The 20,012-nt window shown below is 52.0% G+C and overlaps 2 long non-coding RNA genes and 8 other non-coding genes across 37 annotated transcripts in view; all 10 read right to left on the bottom strand.

The window, feature by feature from the left end:
- Positions 1 to 1,922: 1,922 nt before the first annotated feature.
- LOC133234758 (small nucleolar RNA SNORD116) lies at positions 1,923 to 2,014 on the bottom strand. Its single transcript, XR_009732266.1, has one exon. It is a non-coding gene; the product is annotated as a small nucleolar RNA SNORD116 (small nucleolar RNA).
- Positions 2,015 to 4,373: 2,359 nt separating this feature from the next.
- On the bottom strand, positions 4,374 to 4,465 carry LOC133234757 (small nucleolar RNA SNORD116). Its single transcript, XR_009732265.1, has one exon. It is a non-coding gene; the product is annotated as a small nucleolar RNA SNORD116 (small nucleolar RNA).
- Positions 4,466 to 4,690: 225 nt separating this feature from the next.
- On the bottom strand, positions 4,691 to 10,859 carry LOC133234068 (uncharacterized). Its single transcript, XR_009731985.1, has 3 exons — positions 9,603 to 10,859; positions 7,152 to 7,302; positions 4,691 to 4,851 (listed from the first exon to the last, which is right to left on the bottom strand). It is a non-coding gene; the product is annotated as an uncharacterized LOC133234068 (long non-coding RNA).
- On the bottom strand, positions 6,825 to 6,916 carry LOC133234756 (small nucleolar RNA SNORD116). The gene has a single exon (XR_009732264.1). It is a non-coding gene; the product is annotated as a small nucleolar RNA SNORD116 (small nucleolar RNA).
- On the bottom strand, positions 9,276 to 9,367 carry LOC133234755 (small nucleolar RNA SNORD116). The gene has a single exon (XR_009732263.1). It is a non-coding gene; the product is annotated as a small nucleolar RNA SNORD116 (small nucleolar RNA).
- An 867-nt stretch (positions 10,860 to 11,726) lies between the features above and the next one.
- Positions 11,727 to 11,818, bottom strand: LOC133234754 (small nucleolar RNA SNORD116). The gene has a single exon (XR_009732262.1). It is a non-coding gene; the product is annotated as a small nucleolar RNA SNORD116 (small nucleolar RNA).
- Positions 11,819 to 12,035: 217 nt separating this feature from the next.
- Positions 12,036 to 20,012, bottom strand: part of LOC133234066 (uncharacterized) — a 79,198-nt gene continuing 71,221 nt past the window's right edge. For 21 of the 28 annotated variants that reach the window (XR_009731970.1, XR_009731982.1, XR_009731967.1 and 18 more), the window contains 4 exons: positions 19,415 to 19,561; positions 16,956 to 17,106; positions 14,505 to 14,655; positions 12,036 to 12,204 (listed from right to left, as the gene is read on the bottom strand). This is a non-coding gene — a long non-coding RNA (uncharacterized LOC133234066). Of the gene's footprint in view, positions 12,205 to 14,504; positions 14,656 to 16,955; positions 17,107 to 19,414; positions 19,562 to 19,930; positions 20,002 to 20,012 lie in introns of all 28 variants that reach the window. The other 7 variants (XR_009731980.1, XR_009731972.1, XR_009731974.1 and 4 more) reach the window with 5 other exon arrangements.
- LOC133234753 (small nucleolar RNA SNORD116) lies at positions 14,178 to 14,269 on the bottom strand. The gene has a single exon (XR_009732261.1). It is a non-coding gene; the product is annotated as a small nucleolar RNA SNORD116 (small nucleolar RNA).
- LOC133234752 (small nucleolar RNA SNORD116) lies at positions 16,629 to 16,720 on the bottom strand. Its single transcript, XR_009732260.1, has one exon. It is a non-coding gene; the product is annotated as a small nucleolar RNA SNORD116 (small nucleolar RNA).
- Positions 19,080 to 19,171, bottom strand: LOC133234751 (small nucleolar RNA SNORD116). The gene has a single exon (XR_009732259.1). It is a non-coding gene; the product is annotated as a small nucleolar RNA SNORD116 (small nucleolar RNA).

Genomic DNA, 20,012 nt, shown 5'->3' with positions numbered 1-20,012 from the left:
AGAGGCCAGGCCTCCGGGAGCACTGCCAATCATTCTGGCATCTACCATTCAATTGCTGCAAGAAGGTGTGCTGTGTAGGCAGCCAAACAGGGATGTGTTGGTGCACGGATACATTCAGAGTCAAGGGACCATCAGGACAAAGAATGCCAATCTGCCAACTGCCTGGTCTCAGGCCTGCAATTCCACTCCACGTACCGTCCTGGCCAACACAATTTAATGATGTCCCCCAAGAACCCCGAGACCCCCTCAGGTGAATGGGGCCCCCTTCACCTAATAGCCATTGACCTTCCAGGGAAACACACCCACTCTTGGCACCTACTCTGCTCACAATGGACTCACCAGCATGGGAAAGGATAAAAGGTACCTGAGGGCCTCCATGTCATTAAGCCCCTTCTCTGATATGCAGCATATCCATGAAAAATGGCTTTCAGCCCCATGACAAAAGGGCCCCAGTGGACTCAGCCTGGTTGACACATGAGCGTGCTTGCCTCCTGGTCAAAGCCATGCTAAAGCCCTTCCTTGAAAAACACGAAGAGCTACAGGCCATTGGAGCCATTCCAAAGCACAAAGATGCTGAGGCTCCACCCTTCAGAGCAACTGAGTCACTTGTCATGCCACCTTGTTCTTTTTGAGCCAGTAACATCACTGCCATGAGCCCAGACACAATATGAAACTCAGGTTGTTCACGACCATCCTGAAACACCAGTCATGACACCACGGAACTCAGCAAAGAGGCACAATGATTGAACTCACATAACACCTCTGGCTACAGGTTCACAGAAGAGCACAGCCTTGCTGCTAAGCACCACACCAGAGAGCTTCTCCTGCCCTTAAAACTGTAGCCACTCATCTGACTCCCCTATTTCCACAGGGTCCCTGCCAGCTAATTTCTGGGAAGAGTTCCTAAACTTGGGCAAGGATAGGTGGGCTGGGAATAGAAATGACACTGGGATGTCTTGAGGCACAAATTCACTCCATGCACATGGGGAGAACATGGCAAGATGGACAGAAAACATCCCCTCTGCTTCATATGACGCCCAGGCCAGGACAAGATAAGACACCACCTGGGGAACCACTTACGGCTCTGGAGGTCTGCAGCAAAGGAAACCAATCACGGGAGAGGCCAACTGTTCAACAGTCCATGAACCTATGAACCTGCCACCACAGTCCTTCCCCACTCTCACTCCAACCAAACCTGAAGGCAACCCAGAATTCAGGGAACCTGACTGACTTGCCGATCCATTCACCTGCCCATCCATCCATGGGTTCCACCACCACTTGAGGTACATTTCACGATCCCCAAGCTTTGCTCTCCCCCGACAACTGCCCACCTGAGAGCAATGTGCAGGTCCCTCCTGTTGACTCAGGACTTTCATCCTCGGAAATGCCCTAATGCATCTGCAAGGCTCACTCTCCCAACACTAGTGCCCACTCACATACCAACCAAAGAAACAATCAGACGAGGGGCCATCAGCTTGGCCCACCTCCTGGACACTCTGCCCAATGATCTCCTCTGACCATCAGGAGAAAACTATGCGGCATCCCGTCCCCCAGAAGAACATGACATAGAAACTTGTCCGAAGCCATGACTCCTTTCAGGACACGAGTGAAAACACTTTCAGGCAAAGGCAGTGTGGCTGACAAACTCAGTGGCAGTCCAGATACTCTCAAATGGCTTCCACTTCTCTGCTACCAATAGAATCATACATACCAGGAGACAAAAGCCTTGGTTAGCCTCATGTAACCAGAGATGACTCATGGTCCCTAGCCATACCCCGAGGTTGGGAGGTCAGGGCATTTTCCTCATGGCTCATCTCCATACCACAAGGCCATCACCCTCAGCTTGCACACTTGGCTGCTCACGCCCCAGGGAGCAAATGAAATGTGACCCTGGCCCTTCGATCCACTGGAAATCACGTGCTGGACCTCAGTTCCGATGAGGAGACGGTAGTGATGGCTCACTCATTTTGTTCAGATTTCCAAGGAATGCATTTGTGGGAGTCATCATCGATCCAAGCACGTGTGCTCTAGGTGCTGCATGAGCAAAGTCACCACCTCCATCCCAGGCAAGTCAGTGAGCTTGATCAGGTCAGCAATCAGGACTGTGCAGATTGCAGCCTTGGGGCAGCCAAGCTTCAGGCCCTGGGACCTTGCATGCCCCAGGGAAACCCCAGAAGGTGAGAGTGTGAATCCCATGCCCAGATCCCTGGAGCCAAACCACTAGGTCTCCTTGAAGAAAGGCCGCTTACCGCCATGGCTGTTCCGTCTGTACACGCAAGGGCCACTTGACCAGTTGTCTCTGGGGATTCATGATATTCATCTCGAGAGGCTGGCTATCATGGAATATGCGATGGGTAACCTGTTGCCAACAGTCTTCCATTTTGGGCCACTCAACCTGGCCTGGGGCAAGAAAACACATGTGTGAGGAAGAGCACCAGGTGTACTGGGGAAAGAGGCCAGGCCTCCGGGAGCACTGCCAATCATTCTGGCATCTACCATTCAATTGCTGCAAGAAGGTGTGCTGTGTAGGCAGCCAAACAGGGATGTGTTGGTGCACGGATACATTCAGAGTCAAGGGACCATCAGGACAAAGAATGCCAATCTGCCAACTGCCTGGTCTCAGGCCTGCAATTCCACTCCACGTACCGTCCTGGCCAACACAATTTAATGATGTCCCCCAAGAACCCCGAGACCCCCTCAGGTGAATGGGGCCCCCTTCACCTAATAGCCATTGACCTTCCAGGGAAACACACCCACTCTTGGCACCTACTCTGCTCACAATGGACTCACCAGCATGGGAAAGGATAAAAGGTACCTGAGGGCCTCCATGTCATTAAGCCCCTTCTCTGATATGCAGCATATCCATGAAAAATGGCTTTCAGCCCCATGACAAAAGGGCCCCAGTGGACTCAGCCTGGTTGACACATGAGCGTGCTTGCCTCCTGGTCAAAGCCATGCTAAAGCCCTTCCTTGAAAAACACGAAGAGCTACAGGCCATTGGAGCCATTCCAAAGCACAAAGATGCTGAGGCTCCACCCTTCAGAGCAACTGAGTCACTTGTCATGCCACCTTGTTCTTTTTGAGCCAGTAACATCACTGCCATGAGCCCAGACACAATATGAAACTCAGGTTGTTCACGACCATCCTGAAACACCAGTCATGACACCACGGAACTCAGCAAAGAGGCACAATGATTGAACTCACATAACACCTCTGGCTACAGGTTCACAGAAGAGCACAGCCTTGCTGCTAAGCACCACACCAGAGAGCTTCTCCTGCCCTTAAAACTGTAGCCACTCATCTGACTCCCCTATTTCCACAGGGTCCCTGCCAGCTAATTTCTGGGAAGAGTTCCTAAACTTGGGCAAGGATAGGTGGGCTGGGAATAGAAATGACACTGGGATGTCTTGAGGCACAAATTCACTCCATGCACATGGGGAGAACATGGCAAGATGGACAGAAAACATCCCCTCTGCTTCATATGACGCCCAGGCCAGGACAAGATAAGACACCACCTGGGGAACCACTTACGGCTCTGGAGGTCTGCAGCAAAGGAAACCAATCACGGGAGAGGCCAACTGTTCAACAGTCCATGAACCTATGAACCTGCCACCACAGTCCTTCCCCACTCTCACTCCAACCAAACCTGAAGGCAACCCAGAATTCAGGGAACCTGACTGACTTGCCGATCCATTCACCTGCCCATCCATCCATGGGTTCCACCACCACTTGAGGTACATTTCACGATCCCCAAGCTTTGCTCTCCCCCGACAACTGCCCACCTGAGAGCAATGTGCAGGTCCCTCCTGTTGACTCAGGACTTTCATCCTCGGAAATGCCCTAATGCATCTGCAAGGCTCACTCTCCCAACACTAGTGCCCACTCACATACCAACCAAAGAAACAATCAGACGAGGGGCCATCAGCTTGGCCCACCTCCTGGACACTCTGCCCAATGATCTCCTCTGACCATCAGGAGAAAACTATGCGGCATCCCGTCCCCCAGAAGAACATGACATAGAAACTTGTCCGAAGCCATGACTCCTTTCAGGACACGAGTGAAAACACTTTCAGGCAAAGGCAGTGTGGCTGACAAACTCAGTGGCAGTCCAGATACTCTCAAATGGCTTCCACTTCTCTGCTACCAATAGAATCATACATACCAGGAGACAAAAGCCTTGGTTAGCCTCATGTAACCAGAGATGACTCATGGTCCCTAGCCATACCCCGAGGTTGGGAGGTCAGGGCATTTTCCTCATGGCTCATCTCCATACCACAAGGCCATCACCCTCAGCTTGCACACTTGGCTGCTCACGCCCCAGGGAGCAAATGAAATGTGACCCTGGCCCTTCGATCCACTGGAAATCACGTGCTGGACCTCAGTTCCGATGAGGAGACGGTAGTGATGGCTCACTCATTTTGTTCAGATTTCCAAGGAATGCATTTGTGGGAGTCATCATCGATCCAAGCACGTGTGCTCTAGGTGCTGCATGAGCAAAGTCACCACCTCCATCCCAGGCAAGTCAGTGAGCTTGATCAGGTCAGCAATCAGGACTGTGCAGATTGCAGCCTTGGGGCAGCCAAGCTTCAGGCCCTGGGACCTTGCATGCCCCAGGGAAACCCCAGAAGGTGAGAGTGTGAATCCCATGCCCAGATCCCTGGAGCCAAACCACTAGGTCTCCTTGAAGAAAGGCCGCTTACCGCCATGGCTGTTCCGTCTGTACACGCAAGGGCCACTTGACCAGTTGTCTCTGGGGATTCATGATATTCATCTCGAGAGGCTGGCTATCATGGAATATGCGATGGGTAACCTGTTGCCAACAGTCTTCCATTTTGGGCCACTCAACCTGGCCTGGGGCAAGAAAACACATGTGTGAGGAAGAGCACCAGGTGTACTGGGGAAAGAGGCCAGGCCTCCGGGAGCACTGCCAATCATTCTGGCATCTACCATTCAATTGCTGCAAGAAGGTGTGCTGTGTAGGCAGCCAAACAGGGATGTGTTGGTGCACGGATACATTCAGAGTCAAGGGACCATCAGGACAAAGAATGCCAATCTGCCAACTGCCTGGTCTCAGGCCTGCAATTCCACTCCACGTACCGTCCTGGCCAACACAATTTAATGATGTCCCCCAAGAACCCCGAGACCCCCTCAGGTGAATGGGGCCCCCTTCACCTAATAGCCATTGACCTTCCAGGGAAACACACCCACTCTTGGCACCTACTCTGCTCACAATGGACTCACCAGCATGGGAAAGGATAAAAGGTACCTGAGGGCCTCCATGTCATTAAGCCCCTTCTCTGATATGCAGCATATCCATGAAAAATGGCTTTCAGCCCCATGACAAAAGGGCCCCAGTGGACTCAGCCTGGTTGACACATGAGCGTGCTTGCCTCCTGGTCAAAGCCATGCTAAAGCCCTTCCTTGAAAAACACGAAGAGCTACAGGCCATTGGAGCCATTCCAAAGCACAAAGATGCTGAGGCTCCACCCTTCAGAGCAACTGAGTCACTTGTCATGCCACCTTGTTCTTTTTGAGCCAGTAACATCACTGCCATGAGCCCAGACACAATATGAAACTCAGGTTGTTCACGACCATCCTGAAACACCAGTCATGACACCACGGAACTCAGCAAAGAGGCACAATGATTGAACTCACATAACACCTCTGGCTACAGGTTCACAGAAGAGCACAGCCTTGCTGCTAAGCACCACACCAGAGAGCTTCTCCTGCCCTTAAAACTGTAGCCACTCATCTGACTCCCCTATTTCCACAGGGTCCCTGCCAGCTAATTTCTGGGAAGAGTTCCTAAACTTGGGCAAGGATAGGTGGGCTGGGAATAGAAATGACACTGGGATGTCTTGAGGCACAAATTCACTCCATGCACATGGGGAGAACATGGCAAGATGGACAGAAAACATCCCCTCTGCTTCATATGACGCCCAGGCCAGGACAAGATAAGACACCACCTGGGGAACCACTTACGGCTCTGGAGGTCTGCAGCAAAGGAAACCAATCACGGGAGAGGCCAACTGTTCAACAGTCCATGAACCTATGAACCTGCCACCACAGTCCTTCCCCACTCTCACTCCAACCAAACCTGAAGGCAACCCAGAATTCAGGGAACCTGACTGACTTGCCGATCCATTCACCTGCCCATCCATCCATGGGTTCCACCACCACTTGAGGTACATTTCACGATCCCCAAGCTTTGCTCTCCCCCGACAACTGCCCACCTGAGAGCAATGTGCAGGTCCCTCCTGTTGACTCAGGACTTTCATCCTCGGAAATGCCCTAATGCATCTGCAAGGCTCACTCTCCCAACACTAGTGCCCACTCACATACCAACCAAAGAAACAATCAGACGAGGGGCCATCAGCTTGGCCCACCTCCTGGACACTCTGCCCAATGATCTCCTCTGACCATCAGGAGAAAACTATGCGGCATCCCGTCCCCCAGAAGAACATGACATAGAAACTTGTCCGAAGCCATGACTCCTTTCAGGACACGAGTGAAAACACTTTCAGGCAAAGGCAGTGTGGCTGACAAACTCAGTGGCAGTCCAGATACTCTCAAATGGCTTCCACTTCTCTGCTACCAATAGAATCATACATACCAGGAGACAAAAGCCTTGGTTAGCCTCATGTAACCAGAGATGACTCATGGTCCCTAGCCATACCCCGAGGTTGGGAGGTCAGGGCATTTTCCTCATGGCTCATCTCCATACCACAAGGCCATCACCCTCAGCTTGCACACTTGGCTGCTCACGCCCCAGGGAGCAAATGAAATGTGACCCTGGCCCTTCGATCCACTGGAAATCACGTGCTGGACCTCAGTTCCGATGAGGAGACGGTAGTGATGGCTCACTCATTTTGTTCAGATTTCCAAGGAATGCATTTGTGGGAGTCATCATCGATCCAAGCACGTGTGCTCTAGGTGCTGCATGAGCAAAGTCACCACCTCCATCCCAGGCAAGTCAGTGAGCTTGATCAGGTCAGCAATCAGGACTGTGCAGATTGCAGCCTTGGGGCAGCCAAGCTTCAGGCCCTGGGACCTTGCATGCCCCAGGGAAACCCCAGAAGGTGAGAGTGTGAATCCCATGCCCAGATCCCTGGAGCCAAACCACTAGGTCTCCTTGAAGAAAGGCCGCTTACCGCCATGGTTGTTCCGTCTGTACACGCAAGGGCCACTTGACCAGTTGTCTCTGGGGATTCATGATATTCATCTCGAGAGGCTGGCTATCATGGAATATGCGATGGGTAACCTGTTGCCAACAGTCTTCCATTTTGGGCCACTCAACCTGGCCTGGGGCAAGAAAACACATGTGTGAGGAAGAGCACCAGGTGTACTGGGGAAAGAGGCCAGGCCTCCGGGAGCACTGCCAATCATTCTGGCATCTACCATTCAATTGCTGCAAGAAGGTGTGCTGTGTAGGCAGCCAAACAGGGATGTGTTGGTGCACGGATACATTCAGAGTCAAGGGACCATCAGGACAAAGAATGCCAATCTGCCAACTGCCTGGTCTCAGGCCTGCAATTCCACTCCACGTACCGTCCTGGCCAACACAATTTAATGATGTCCCCCAAGAACCCCGAGACCCCCTCAGGTGAATGGGGCCCCCTTCACCTAATAGCCATTGACCTTCCAGGGAAACACACCCACTCTTGGCACCTACTCTGCTCACAATGGACTCACCAGCATGGGAAAGGATAAAAGGTACCTGAGGGCCTCCATGTCATTAAGCCCCTTCTCTGATATGCAGCATATCCATGAAAAATGGCTTTCAGCCCCATGACAAAAGGGCCCCAGTGGACTCAGCCTGGTTGACACATGAGCGTGCTTGCCTCCTGGTCAAAGCCATGCTAAAGCCCTTCCTTGAAAAACACGAAGAGCTACAGGCCATTGGAGCCATTCCAAAGCACAAAGATGCTGAGGCTCCACCCTTCAGAGCAACTGAGTCACTTGTCATGCCACCTTGTTCTTTTTGAGCCAGTAACATCACTGCCATGAGCCCAGACACAATATGAAACTCAGGTTGTTCACGACCATCCTGAAACACCAGTCATGACACCACGGAACTCAGCAAAGAGGCACAATGATTGAACTCACATAACACCTCTGGCTACAGGTTCACAGAAGAGCACAGCCTTGCTGCTAAGCACCACACCAGAGAGCTTCTCCTGCCCTTAAAACTGTAGCCACTCATCTGACTCCCCTATTTCCACAGGGTCCCTGCCAGCTAATTTCTGGGAAGAGTTCCTAAACTTGGGCAAGGATAGGTGGGCTGGGAATAGAAATGACACTGGGATGTCTTGAGGCACAAATTCACTCCATGCACATGGGGAGAACATGGCAAGATGGACAGAAAACATCCCCTCTGCTTCATATGACGCCCAGGCCAGGACAAGATAAGACACCACCTGGGGAACCACTTACGGCTCTGGAGGTCTGCAGCAAAGGAAACCAATCACGGGAGAGGCCAACTGTTCAACAGTCCATGAACCTATGAACCTGCCACCACAGTCCTTCCCCACTCTCACTCCAACCAAACCTGAAGGCAACCCAGAATTCAGGGAACCTGACTGACTTGCCGATCCATTCACCTGCCCATCCATCCATGGGTTCCACCACCACTTGAGGTACATTTCACGATCCCCAAGCTTTGCTCTCCCCCGACAACTGCCCACCTGAGAGCAATGTGCAGGTCCCTCCTGTTGACTCAGGACTTTCATCCTCGGAAATGCCCTAATGCATCTGCAAGGCTCACTCTCCCAACACTAGTGCCCACTCACATACCAACCAAAGAAACAATCAGACGAGGGGCCATCAGCTTGGCCCACCTCCTGGACACTCTGCCCAATGATCTCCTCTGACCATCAGGAGAAAACTATGCGGCATCCCGTCCCCCAGAAGAACATGACATAGAAACTTGTCCGAAGCCATGACTCCTTTCAGGACACGAGTGAAAACACTTTCAGGCAAAGGCAGTGTGGCTGACAAACTCAGTGGCAGTCCAGATACTCTCAAATGGCTTCCACTTCTCTGCTACCAATAGAATCATACATACCAGGAGACAAAAGCCTTGGTTAGCCTCATGTAACCAGAGATGACTCATGGTCCCTAGCCATACCCCGAGGTTGGGAGGTCAGGGCATTTTCCTCATGGCTCATCTCCATACCACAAGGCCATCACCCTCAGCTTGCACACTTGGCTGCTCACGCCCCAGGGAGCAAATGAAATGTGACCCTGGCCCTTCGATCCACTGGAAATCACGTGCTGGACCTCAGTTCCGATGAGGAGACGGTAGTGATGGCTCACTCATTTTGTTCAGATTTCCAAGGAATGCATTTGTGGGAGTCATCATCGATCCAAGCACGTGTGCTCTAGGTGCTGCATGAGCAAAGTCACCACCTCCATCCCAGGCAAGTCAGTGAGCTTGATTAGGTCAGCAATCAGGACTGTGCAGATTGCAGCCTTGGGGCAGCCAAGCTTCAGGCCCTGGGACCTTGCATGCCCCAGGGAAACCCCAGAAGGTGAGAGTGTGAATCCCATGCCCAGATCCCTGGAGCCAAACCACTAGGTCTCCTTGAAGAAAGGCCGCTTACCGCCATGGTTGTTCCGTCTGTACACGCAAGGGCCACTTGACCAGTTGTCTCTGGGGATTCATGATATTCATCTCGAGAGGCTGGCTATCATGGAATATGCGATGGGTAACCTGTTGCCAACAGTCTTCCATTTTGGGCCACTCAACCTGGCCTGGGGCAAGAAAACACATGTGTGAGGAAGAGCACCAGGTGTACTGGGGAAAGAGGCCAGGCCTCCGGGAGCACTGCCAATCATTCTGGCATCTACCATTCAATTGCTGCAAGAAGGTGTGCTGTGTAGGCAGCCAAACAGGGATGTGTTGGTGCACGGATACATTCAGAGTCAAGGGACCATCAGGACAAAGAATGCCAATCTGCCAACTGCCTGGTCTCAGGCCTGCAATTCCACTCCACGTACCGTCCTGGCCAACACAATTTAATGATGTCCCCCAAGAACCCCGAGACCCCCTCAGGTGAATGGGGCCCCCTTCACCTAATAGCCATTGACCTTCCAGGGAAACACACCCACTCTTGGCACCTACTCTGCTCACAATGGACTCACCAGCATGGGAAAGGATAAAAGGTACCTGAGGGCCTCCATGTCATTAAGCCCCTTCTCTGATATGCAGCATATCCATGAAAAATGGCTTTCAGCCCCATGACAAAAGGGCCCCAGTGGACTCAGCCTGGTTGACACATGAGCGTGCTTGCCTCCTGGTCAAAGCCATGCTAAAGCCCTTCCTTGAAAAACACGAAGAGCTACAGGCCATTGGAGCCATTCCAAAGCACAAAGATGCTGAGGCTCCACCCTTCAGAGCAACTGAGTCACTTGTCATGCCACCTTGTTCTTTTTGAGCCAGTAACATCACTGCCATGAGCCCAGACACAATATGAAACTCAGGTTGTTCACGACCATCCTGAAACACCAGTCATGACACCACGGAACTCAGCAAAGAGGCACAATGATTGAACTCACATAACACCTCTGGCTACAGGTTCACAGAAGAGCACAGCCTTGCTGCTAAGCACCACACCAGAGAGCTTCTCCTGCCCTTAAAACTGTAGCCACTCATCTGACTCCCCTATTTCCACAGGGTCCCTGCCAGCTAATTTCTGGGAAGAGTTCCTAAACTTGGGCAAGGATAGGTGGGCTGGGAATAGAAATGACACTGGGATGTCTTGAGGCACAAATTCACTCCATGCACATGGGGAGAACATGGCAAGATGGACAGAAAACATCCCCTCTGCTTCATATGACGCCCAGGCCAGGACAAGATAAGACACCACCTGGGGAACCACTTACGGCTCTGGAGGTCTGCAGCAAAGGAAACCAATCACGGGAGAGGCCAACTGTTCAACAGTCCATGAACCTATGAACCTGCCACCACAGTCCTTCCCCACTCTCACTCCAACCAAACCTGAAGGCAACCCAGAATTCAGGGAACCTGACTGACTTGCCGATCCATTCACCTGCCCATCCATCCATGGGTTCCACCACCACTTGAGGTACATTTCACGATCCCCAAGCTTTGCTCTCCCCCGACAACTGCCCACCTGAGAGCAATGTGCAGGTCCCTCCTGTTGACTCAGGACTTTCATCCTCGGAAATGCCCTAATGCATCTGCAAGGCTCACTCTCCCAACACTAGTGCCCACTCACATACCAACCAAAGAAACAATCAGACGAGGGGCCATCAGCTTGGCCCACTTCCTGGACACTCTGCCCAATGATCTCCTCTGACCATCAGGAGAAAACTATGCGGCATCCCGTCCCCCAGAAGAACATGACATAGAAACTTGTCCGAAGCCATGACTCCTTTCAGGACACGAGTGAAAACACTTTCAGGCAAAGGCAGTGTGGCTGACAAACTCAGTGGCAGTCCAGATACTCTCAAATGGCTTCCACTTCTCTGCTACCAATAGAATCATACATACCAGGAGACAAAAGCCTTGGTTAGCCTCATGTAACCAGAGATGACTCATGGTCCCTAGCCATACCCCGAGGTTGGGAGGTCAGGGCATTTTCCTCATGGCTCATCTCCATACCACAAGGCCATCACCCTCAGCTTGCACACTTGGCTGCTCACGCCCCAGGGAGCAAATGAAATGTGACCCTGGCCCTTCGATCCACTGGAAATCACGTGCTGGACCTCAGTTCCGATGAGGAGACGGTAGTGATGGCTCACTCATTTTGTTCAGATTTCCAAGGAATGCATTTGTGGGAGTCATCATCGATCCAAGCACGTGTGCTCTAGGTGCTGCATGAGCAAAGTCACCACCTCCATCCCAGGCAAGTCAGTGAGCTTGATCAGGTCAGCAATCAGGACTGTGCAGATTGCAGCCTTGGGGCAGCCAAGCTTCAGGCCCTGGGACCTTGCATGCCCCAGGGAAACCCCAGAAGGTGAGAGTGTGAATCCCATGCCCAGATCCCTGGAGCCAAACCACTAGGTCTCCTTGAAGAAAGGCCGCTTACCGCCATGGCTGTTCCGTCTGTACACGCAAGGGCCACTTGACCAGTTGTCTCTGGGGATTCATGATATTCATCTCGAGAGGCTGGCTATCATGGAATATGCGATGGGTAACCTGTTGCCAACAGTCTTCCATTTTGGGCCACTCAACCTGGCCTGGGGCAAGAAAACACATGTGTGAGGAAGAGCACCAGGTGTACTGGGGAAAGAGGCCAGGCCTCCGGGAGCACTGCCAATCATTCTGGCATCTACCATTCAATTGCTGCAAGAAGGTGTGCTGTGTAGGCAGCCAAACAGGGATGTGTTGGTGCACGGATACATTCAGAGTCAAGGGACCATCAGGACAAAGAATGCCAATCTGCCAACTGCCTGGTCTCAGGCCTGCAATTCCACTCCACGTACCGTCCTGGCCAACACAATTTAATGATGTCCCCCAAGAACCCCGAGACCCCCTCAGGTGAATGGGGCCCCCTTCACCTAATAGCCATTGACCTTCCAGGGAAACACACCCACTCTTGGCACCTACTCTGCTCACAATGGACTCACCAGCATGGGAAAGGATAAAAGGTACCTGAGGGCCTCCATGTCATTAAGCCCCTTCTCTGATATGCAGCATATCCATGAAAAATGGCTTTCAGCCCCATGACAAAAGGGCCCCAGTGGACTCAGCCTGGTTGACACATGAGCGTGCTTGCCTCCTGGTCAAAGCCATGCTAAAGCCCTTCCTTGAAAAACACGAAGAGCTACAGGCCATTGGAGCCATTCCAAAGCACAAAGATGCTGAGGCTCCACCCTTCAGAGCAACTGAGTCACTTGTCATGCCACCTTGTTCTTTTTGAGCCAGTAACATCACTGCCATGAGCCCAGACACAATATGAAACTCAGGTTGTTCACGACCATCCTGAAACACCAGTCATGACACCACGGAACTCAGCAAAGAGGCACAATGATTGAACTCACATAACACCTCTGGCTACAGGTTCACAGAAGAGCACAGCCTTGCTGCTAAGCACCACACCAGAGAGCTTCTCCTGCCCTTAAAACTGTAGCCACTCATCTGACTCCCCTATTTCCACAGGGTCCCTGCCAGCTAATTTCTGGGAAGAGTTCCTAAACTTGGGCAAGGATAGGTGGGCTGGGAATAGAAATGACACTGGGATGTCTTGAGGCACAAATTCACTCCATGCACATGGGGAGAACATGGCAAGATGGACAGAAAACATCCCCTCTGCTTCATATGACGCCCAGGCCAGGACAAGATAAGACACCACCTGGGGAACCACTTACGGCTCTGGAGGTCTGCAGCAAAGGAAACCAATCACGGGAGAGGCCAACTGTTCAACAGTCCATGAACCTATGAACCTGCCACCACAGTCCTTCCCCACTCTCACTCCAACCAAACCTGAAGGCAACCCAGAATTCAGGGAACCTGACTGACTTGCCGATCCATTCACCTGCCCATCCATCCATGGGTTCCACCACCACTTGAGGTACATTTCACGATCCCCAAGCTTTGCTCTCCCCCGACAACTGCCCACCTGAGAGCAATGTGCAGGTCCCTCCTGTTGACTCAGGACTTTCATCCTCGGAAATGCCCTAATGCATCTGCAAGGCTCACTCTCCCAACACTAGTGCCCACTCACATACCAACCAAAGAAACAATCAGACGAGGGGCCATCAGCTTGGCCCACCTCCTGGACACTCTGCCCAATGATCTCCTCTGACCATCAGGAGAAAACTATGCGGCATCCCGTCCCCCAGAAGAACATGACATAGAAACTTGTCCGAAGCCATGACTCCTTTCAGGACACGAGTGAAAACACTTTCAGGCAAAGGCAGTGTGGCTGACAAACTCAGTGGCAGTCCAGATACTCTCAAATGGCTTCCACTTCTCTGCTACCAATAGAATCATACATACCAGGAGACAAAAGCCTTGGTTAGCCTCATGTAACCAGAGATAACTCATGGTCCCTAGCCATACCCCGAGGTTGGGAGGTCAGGGCATTTTCCTCATGGCTCATCTCCATACCACAAGGCCATCACCCTCAGCTTGCACACTTGGCTGCTCACGCCCCAGGGAGCAAATGAAATGTGACCCTGGCCCTTCGATCCACTGGAAATCACGTGCTGGACCTCAGTTCCGATGAGGAGACGGTAGTGATGGCTCACTCATTTTGTTCAGATTTCCAAGGAATGCATTTGTGGGAGTCATCATCGATCCAAGCACGTGTGCTCTAGGTGCTGCATGAGCAAAGTCACCACCTCCATCCCAGGCAAGTCAGTGAGCTTGATCAGGTCAGCATTCAGGACTGTGCAGATTGCAGCCTTGGGGCAGCCAAGCTTCAGGCCCTGGGACCTTGCATGCCCCAGGGAAACCCCAGAAGGTGAGAGTGTGAATCCCATGCCCAGATCCCTGGAGCCAAACCACTAGGTCTCCTTGAAGAAAGGCCGCTTACCGCCATGGTTGTTCCGTCTGTACACGCAAGGGCCACTTGACCAGTTGTCTCTGGGGATTCATGATATTCATCTCGAGAGGCTGGCTATCATGGAATATGCGATGGGTAACCTGTTGCCAACAGTCTTCCATTTTGGGCCACTCAACCTGGCCTGGGGCAAGAAAACACATGTGTGAGGAAGAGCACCAGGTGTACTGGGGAAAGAGGCCAGGCCTCCGGGAGCACTGCCAATCATTCTGGCATCTACCATTCAATTGCTGCAAGAAGGTGTGCTGTGTAGGCAGCCAAACAGGGATGTGTTGGTGCACGGATACATTCAGAGTCAAGGGACCATCAGGACAAAGAATGCCAATCTGCCAACTGCCTGGTCTCAGGCCTGCAATTCCACTCCACGTACCGTCCTGGCCAACACAATTTAATGATGTCCCCCAAGAACCCCGAGACCCCCTCAGGTGAATGGGGCCCCCTTCACCTAATAGCCATTGACCTTCCAGGGAAACACACCCACTCTTGGCACCTACTCTGCTCACAATGGACTCACCAGCATGGGAAAGGATAAAAGGTACCTGAGGGCCTCCATGTCATTAAGCCCCTTCTCTGATATGCAGCATATCCATGAAAAATGGCTTTCAGCCCCATGACAAAAGGGCCCCAGTGGACTCAGCCTGGTTGACACATGAGCGTGCTTGCCTCCTGGTCAAAGCCATGCTAAAGCCCTTCCTTGAAAAACACGAAGAGCTACAGGCCATTGGAGCCATTCCAAAGCACAAAGATGCTGAGGCTCCACCCTTCAGAGCAACTGAGTCACTTGTCATGCCACCTTGTTCTTTTTGAGCCAGTAACATCACTGCCATGAGCCCAGACACAATATGAAACTCAGGTTGTTCACGACCATCCTGAAACACCAGTCATGACACCACGGAACTCAGCAAAGAGGCACAATGATTGAACTCACATAACACCTCTGGCTACAGGTTCACAGAAGAGCACAGCCTTGCTGCTAAGCACCACACCAGAGAGCTTCTCCTGCCCTTAAAACTGTAGCCACTCATCTGACTCCCCTATTTCCACAGGGTCCCTGCCAGCTAATTTCTGGGAAGAGTTCCTAAACTTGGGCAAGGATAGGTGGGCTGGGAATAGAAATGACACTGGGATGTCTTGAGGCACAAATTCACTCCATGCACATGGGGAGAACACGGCAAGATGGACAGAAAACATCCCCTCTGCTTCATATGACGCCCAGGCCAGGACAAGATAAGACACCACCTGGGGAACCACTTACGGCTCTGGAGGTCTGCAGCAAAGGAAACCAATCACGGGAGAGGCCAACTGTTCAACAGTCCATGAACCTATGAACCTGCCACCACAGTCCTTCCCCACTCTCACTCCAACCAAACCTGAAGGCAACCCAGAATTCAGGGAACCTGACTGACTTGCCGATCCATTCACCTGCCCATCCATCCATGGGTTCCACCACCACTTGAGGTACATTTCACGATCCCCAAGCTTTGCTCTCCCCCGACAACTGCCCACCTGAGAGCAATGTGCAGGTCCCTCCTGTTGACTCAGGACTTTCATCCTTGGAAATGCCCTAATGCATCTGCAAGGCTCACTCTCCCAACACTAGTGCCCACTCACATACCAACCAAAGAAACAATCAGACGAGGGGCCATCAGCTTGGCCCACCTCCTGGACACTCTGCCCAATGATCTCCTCTGACCATCAGGAGAAAACTATGCGGCATCCCGTCCCCCAGAAGAACATGACATAGAAACTTGTCCGAAGCCATGACTCCTTTCAGGACACGAGTGAAAACACTTTCAGGCAAAGGCAGTGTGGCTGACAAACTCAGTGGCAGTCCAGATACTCTCAAATGGCTTCCACTTCTCTGCTACCAATAGAATCATACATACCAGGAGACAAAAGCCTTGGTTAGCCTCATGTAACCAGAGATGACTCATGGTCCCTAGCCATACCCCGAGGTTGGGAGGTCAGGGCATTTTCCTCATGGCTCATCTCCATACCACAAGGCCATCACCCTCAGCTTGCACACTTGGCTGCTCACGCCCCAGGGAGCAAATGAAATGTGACCCTGGCCCTTCGATCCACTGGAAATCACGTGCTGGACCTCAGTTCCGATGAGGAGACGGTAGTGATGGCTCACTCATTTTGTTCAGATTTCCAAGGAATGCATTTGTGGGAGTCATCATCGATCCAAGCACGTGTGCTCTAGGTGCTGCATGAGCAAAGTCACCACCTCCATCCCAGGCAAGTCAGTGAGCTTGATCAGGTCAGCATTCAGGACTGTGCAGATTGCAGCCTTGGGGCAGCCAAGCTTCAGGCCCTGGGACCTTGCATGCCCCAGGGAAACCCCAGAAGGTGAGAGTGTGAATCCCATGCCCAGATCCCTGGAGCCAAACCACTAGGTCTCCTTGAAGAAAGGCCGCTTACCGCCATGGTTGTTCCGTCTGTACACGCAAGGGCCACTTGACCAGTTGTCTCTGGGGATTCATGATATTCATCTCGAGAGGCTGGCTATCATGGAATATGCGATGGGTAACCTGTTGCCAACAGTCTTCCATTTTGGGCCACTCAACCTGGCCTGGGGCAAGAAAACACATGTGTGAGGAAGAGCACCAGGTGTACTGGGGAAAGAGGCCAGGCCTCCGGGAGCACTGCCAATCATTCTGGCATCTACCATTCAATTGCTGCAAGAAGGTGTGCTGTGTAGGCAGCCAAACAGGGATGTGTTGGTGCACGGATACATTCAGAGTCAAGGGACCATCAGGACAAAGAATGCCAATCTGCCAACTGCCTGGTCTCAGGCCTGCAATTCCACTCCACGTACCGTCCTGGCCAACACAATTTAATGATGTCCCCCAAGAACCCCGAGACCCCCTCAGGTGAATGGGGCCCCCTTCACCTAATAGCCATTGACCTTCCAGGGAAACACACCCACTCTTGGCACCTACTCTGCTCACAATGGACTCACCAGCATGGGAAAGGATAAAAGGTACCTGAGGGCCTCCATGTCATTAAGCCCCTTCTCTGATATGCAGCATATCCATGAAAAATGGCTTTCAGCCCCATGACAAAAGGGCCCCAGTGGACTCAGCCTGGTTGACACATGAGCGTGCTTGCCTCCTGGTCAAAGCCATGCTAAAGCCCTTCCTTGAAAAACACGAAGAGCTACAGGCCATTGGAGCCATTCCAAAGCACAAAGATGCTGAGGCTCCACCCTTCAGAGCAACTGAGTCACTTGTCATGCCACCTTGTTCTTTTTGAGCCAGTAACATCACTGCCATGAGCCCAGACACAATATGAAACTCAGGTTGTTCACGACCATCCTGAAACACCAGTCATGACACCACAGAACTCAGCAAAGAGGCACAATGATTGAACTCACATAACACCTCTGGCTACAGGTTCACAGAAGAGCACAGCCTTGCTGCTAAGCACCACACCAGAGAGCTTCTCCTGCCCTTAAAACTGTAGCCACTCATCTGACTCCCCTATTTCCACAGGGTCCCTGCCAGCTAATTTCTGGGAAGAGTTCCTAAACTTGGGCAAGGATAGGTGGGCTGGGAATAGAAATGACACTGGGATGTCTTGAGGCACAAATTCACTCCATGCACATGGGGAGAACATGGCAAGATGGACAGAAAACATCCCCTCTGCTTCATATGACGCCCAGGCCAGGACAAGATAAGACACCACCTGGGGAACCACTTACGGCTCTGGAGGTCTGCAGCAAAGGAAACCAATCACAGGAGAGGCCAACTGTTCAACAGTCCATGAACCTATGAACCTGCCACCACAGTCCTTCCCCACTCTCACTCCAACCAAACCTGAAGGCAACCCAGAATTCAGGGAACCTGACTGACTTGCCGATCCATTCACCTGCCCATCCATCCATGGGTTCCACCACCACTTGAGGTACATTTCACGATCCCCAAGCTTTGCTCTCCCCCGACAACTGCCCACCTGAGAGCAATGTGCAGGTCCCTCCTGTTGACTCAGGACTTTCATCCTTGGAAATGCCCTAATGCATCTGCAAGGCTCACTCTCCCAACACTAGTGCCCACTCACATACCAACCAAAGAAACAATCAGACGAGGGGCCATCAGCTTGGCCCACCTCCTGGACACTCTGCCCAATGATCTCCTCTGACCATCAGGAGAAAACTATGCGGCATCCCGTCGCCCAGAAGAACATGACATAGAAACTTGTCCGAAGCCATGACTCCTTTCAGGACACGAGTGAAAACACTTTCAGGCAAAGGCAGTGTGGCTGACAAACTCAGTGGCAGTCCAGATACTCTCAAATGGCTTCCACTTCTCTGCTACCAATAGAATCATACATACCAGGAGACAAAAGCCTTGGTTAGCCTCATGTAACCAGAGATGACTCATGGTCCCTAGCCATACCCCGAGGTTGGGAGGTCAGGGCATTTTCCTCATGGCTCATCTCCATACCACAAGGCCATCACCCTCAGCTTGCACACTTGGCTGCTCACGCCCCAGGGAGCAAATGAAATGTGACCCTGGCCCTTCGATCCACTGGAAATCACGTGCTGGACCTCAGTTCCGATGAGGAGACGGTAGTGATGGCTCACTCATTTTGTTCAGATTTCCAAGGAATGCATTTGTGGGAGTCATCATCGATCCAAGCACGTGTGCCCAGGAGCTGCATGAGCAAAGTTGCCACCTCCATCCCAGGGAGGCCAGCAAGCTCAATCAGGTCAGCATTCAAGACTGCACAGATTGCAGCCATGGGGCAGGAACTACAACCAAGCCTTGGGCCCTGGGACTTGGCATACCCTAAGGAAACCCCAGAAGGTGAGAGCACAGATCCCATGCCCAGATCACTGGGGCCAAACCACTAGGTTTCCTCAAATAAGGACCACTTACCTCCATGGGTATTCCATCTTACAGATGGAGCTGCATGCACAATGGCCCCCAGGGGTCATGCTCCTTGTCTCACCAGGCTGGGATTCACAGAATGTGTGACGGGTTCCCTGTTGACAATGGTCTTCCATCCTGGGCAACTCAATCTGGCTTGAGGTGAGAAAACACATGCATGCATGAGGAAGAGCAACAGGTGTACGGGGAAAGAGGAAAGGCCTCCAGGAGAGTTGCCCTCATTCTTGAATCTACTATTCAACTGCTGCACCTCGGCCTGGTGTGTCAACAGCCAAATGTGAATGTATTTGCACATGGATACCAATCAGGACAAATAGCACCAATCTGCCAATTCCCTGGTCTCAGGTCCTACAATTTCTCTTCTTTTGCCATTCCCACTGAAAGCTTAAGGATGTCCCCCAAGAACCCTGGAGGGAACTGAGCCCCCTTGGCCTAATAGCCACTGCCCTTCGCACCTATTCTGCTCACAATGGACTTGCCAGCACAGGGAAGGATAAAAGTTACCTGAGGGCTTCCAAGATAATAAGTTCCTTTTCCGACAGGTTGTATATCCATGAAAAAAGGCTCTTTCAGCCCTGCAACAAAG

This window comes from Bos javanicus, chromosome 21, assembly GCF_032452875.1.
Source record: "Bos javanicus breed banteng chromosome 21, ARS-OSU_banteng_1.0, whole genome shotgun sequence".
Classification (NCBI taxonomy): Eukaryota; Metazoa; Chordata; class Mammalia; order Artiodactyla; family Bovidae; genus Bos; species Bos javanicus.
The sequence above is the reverse complement of the archived record's forward strand: the minus strand, read 5'-3'. Positions and strand labels throughout refer to the sequence as shown.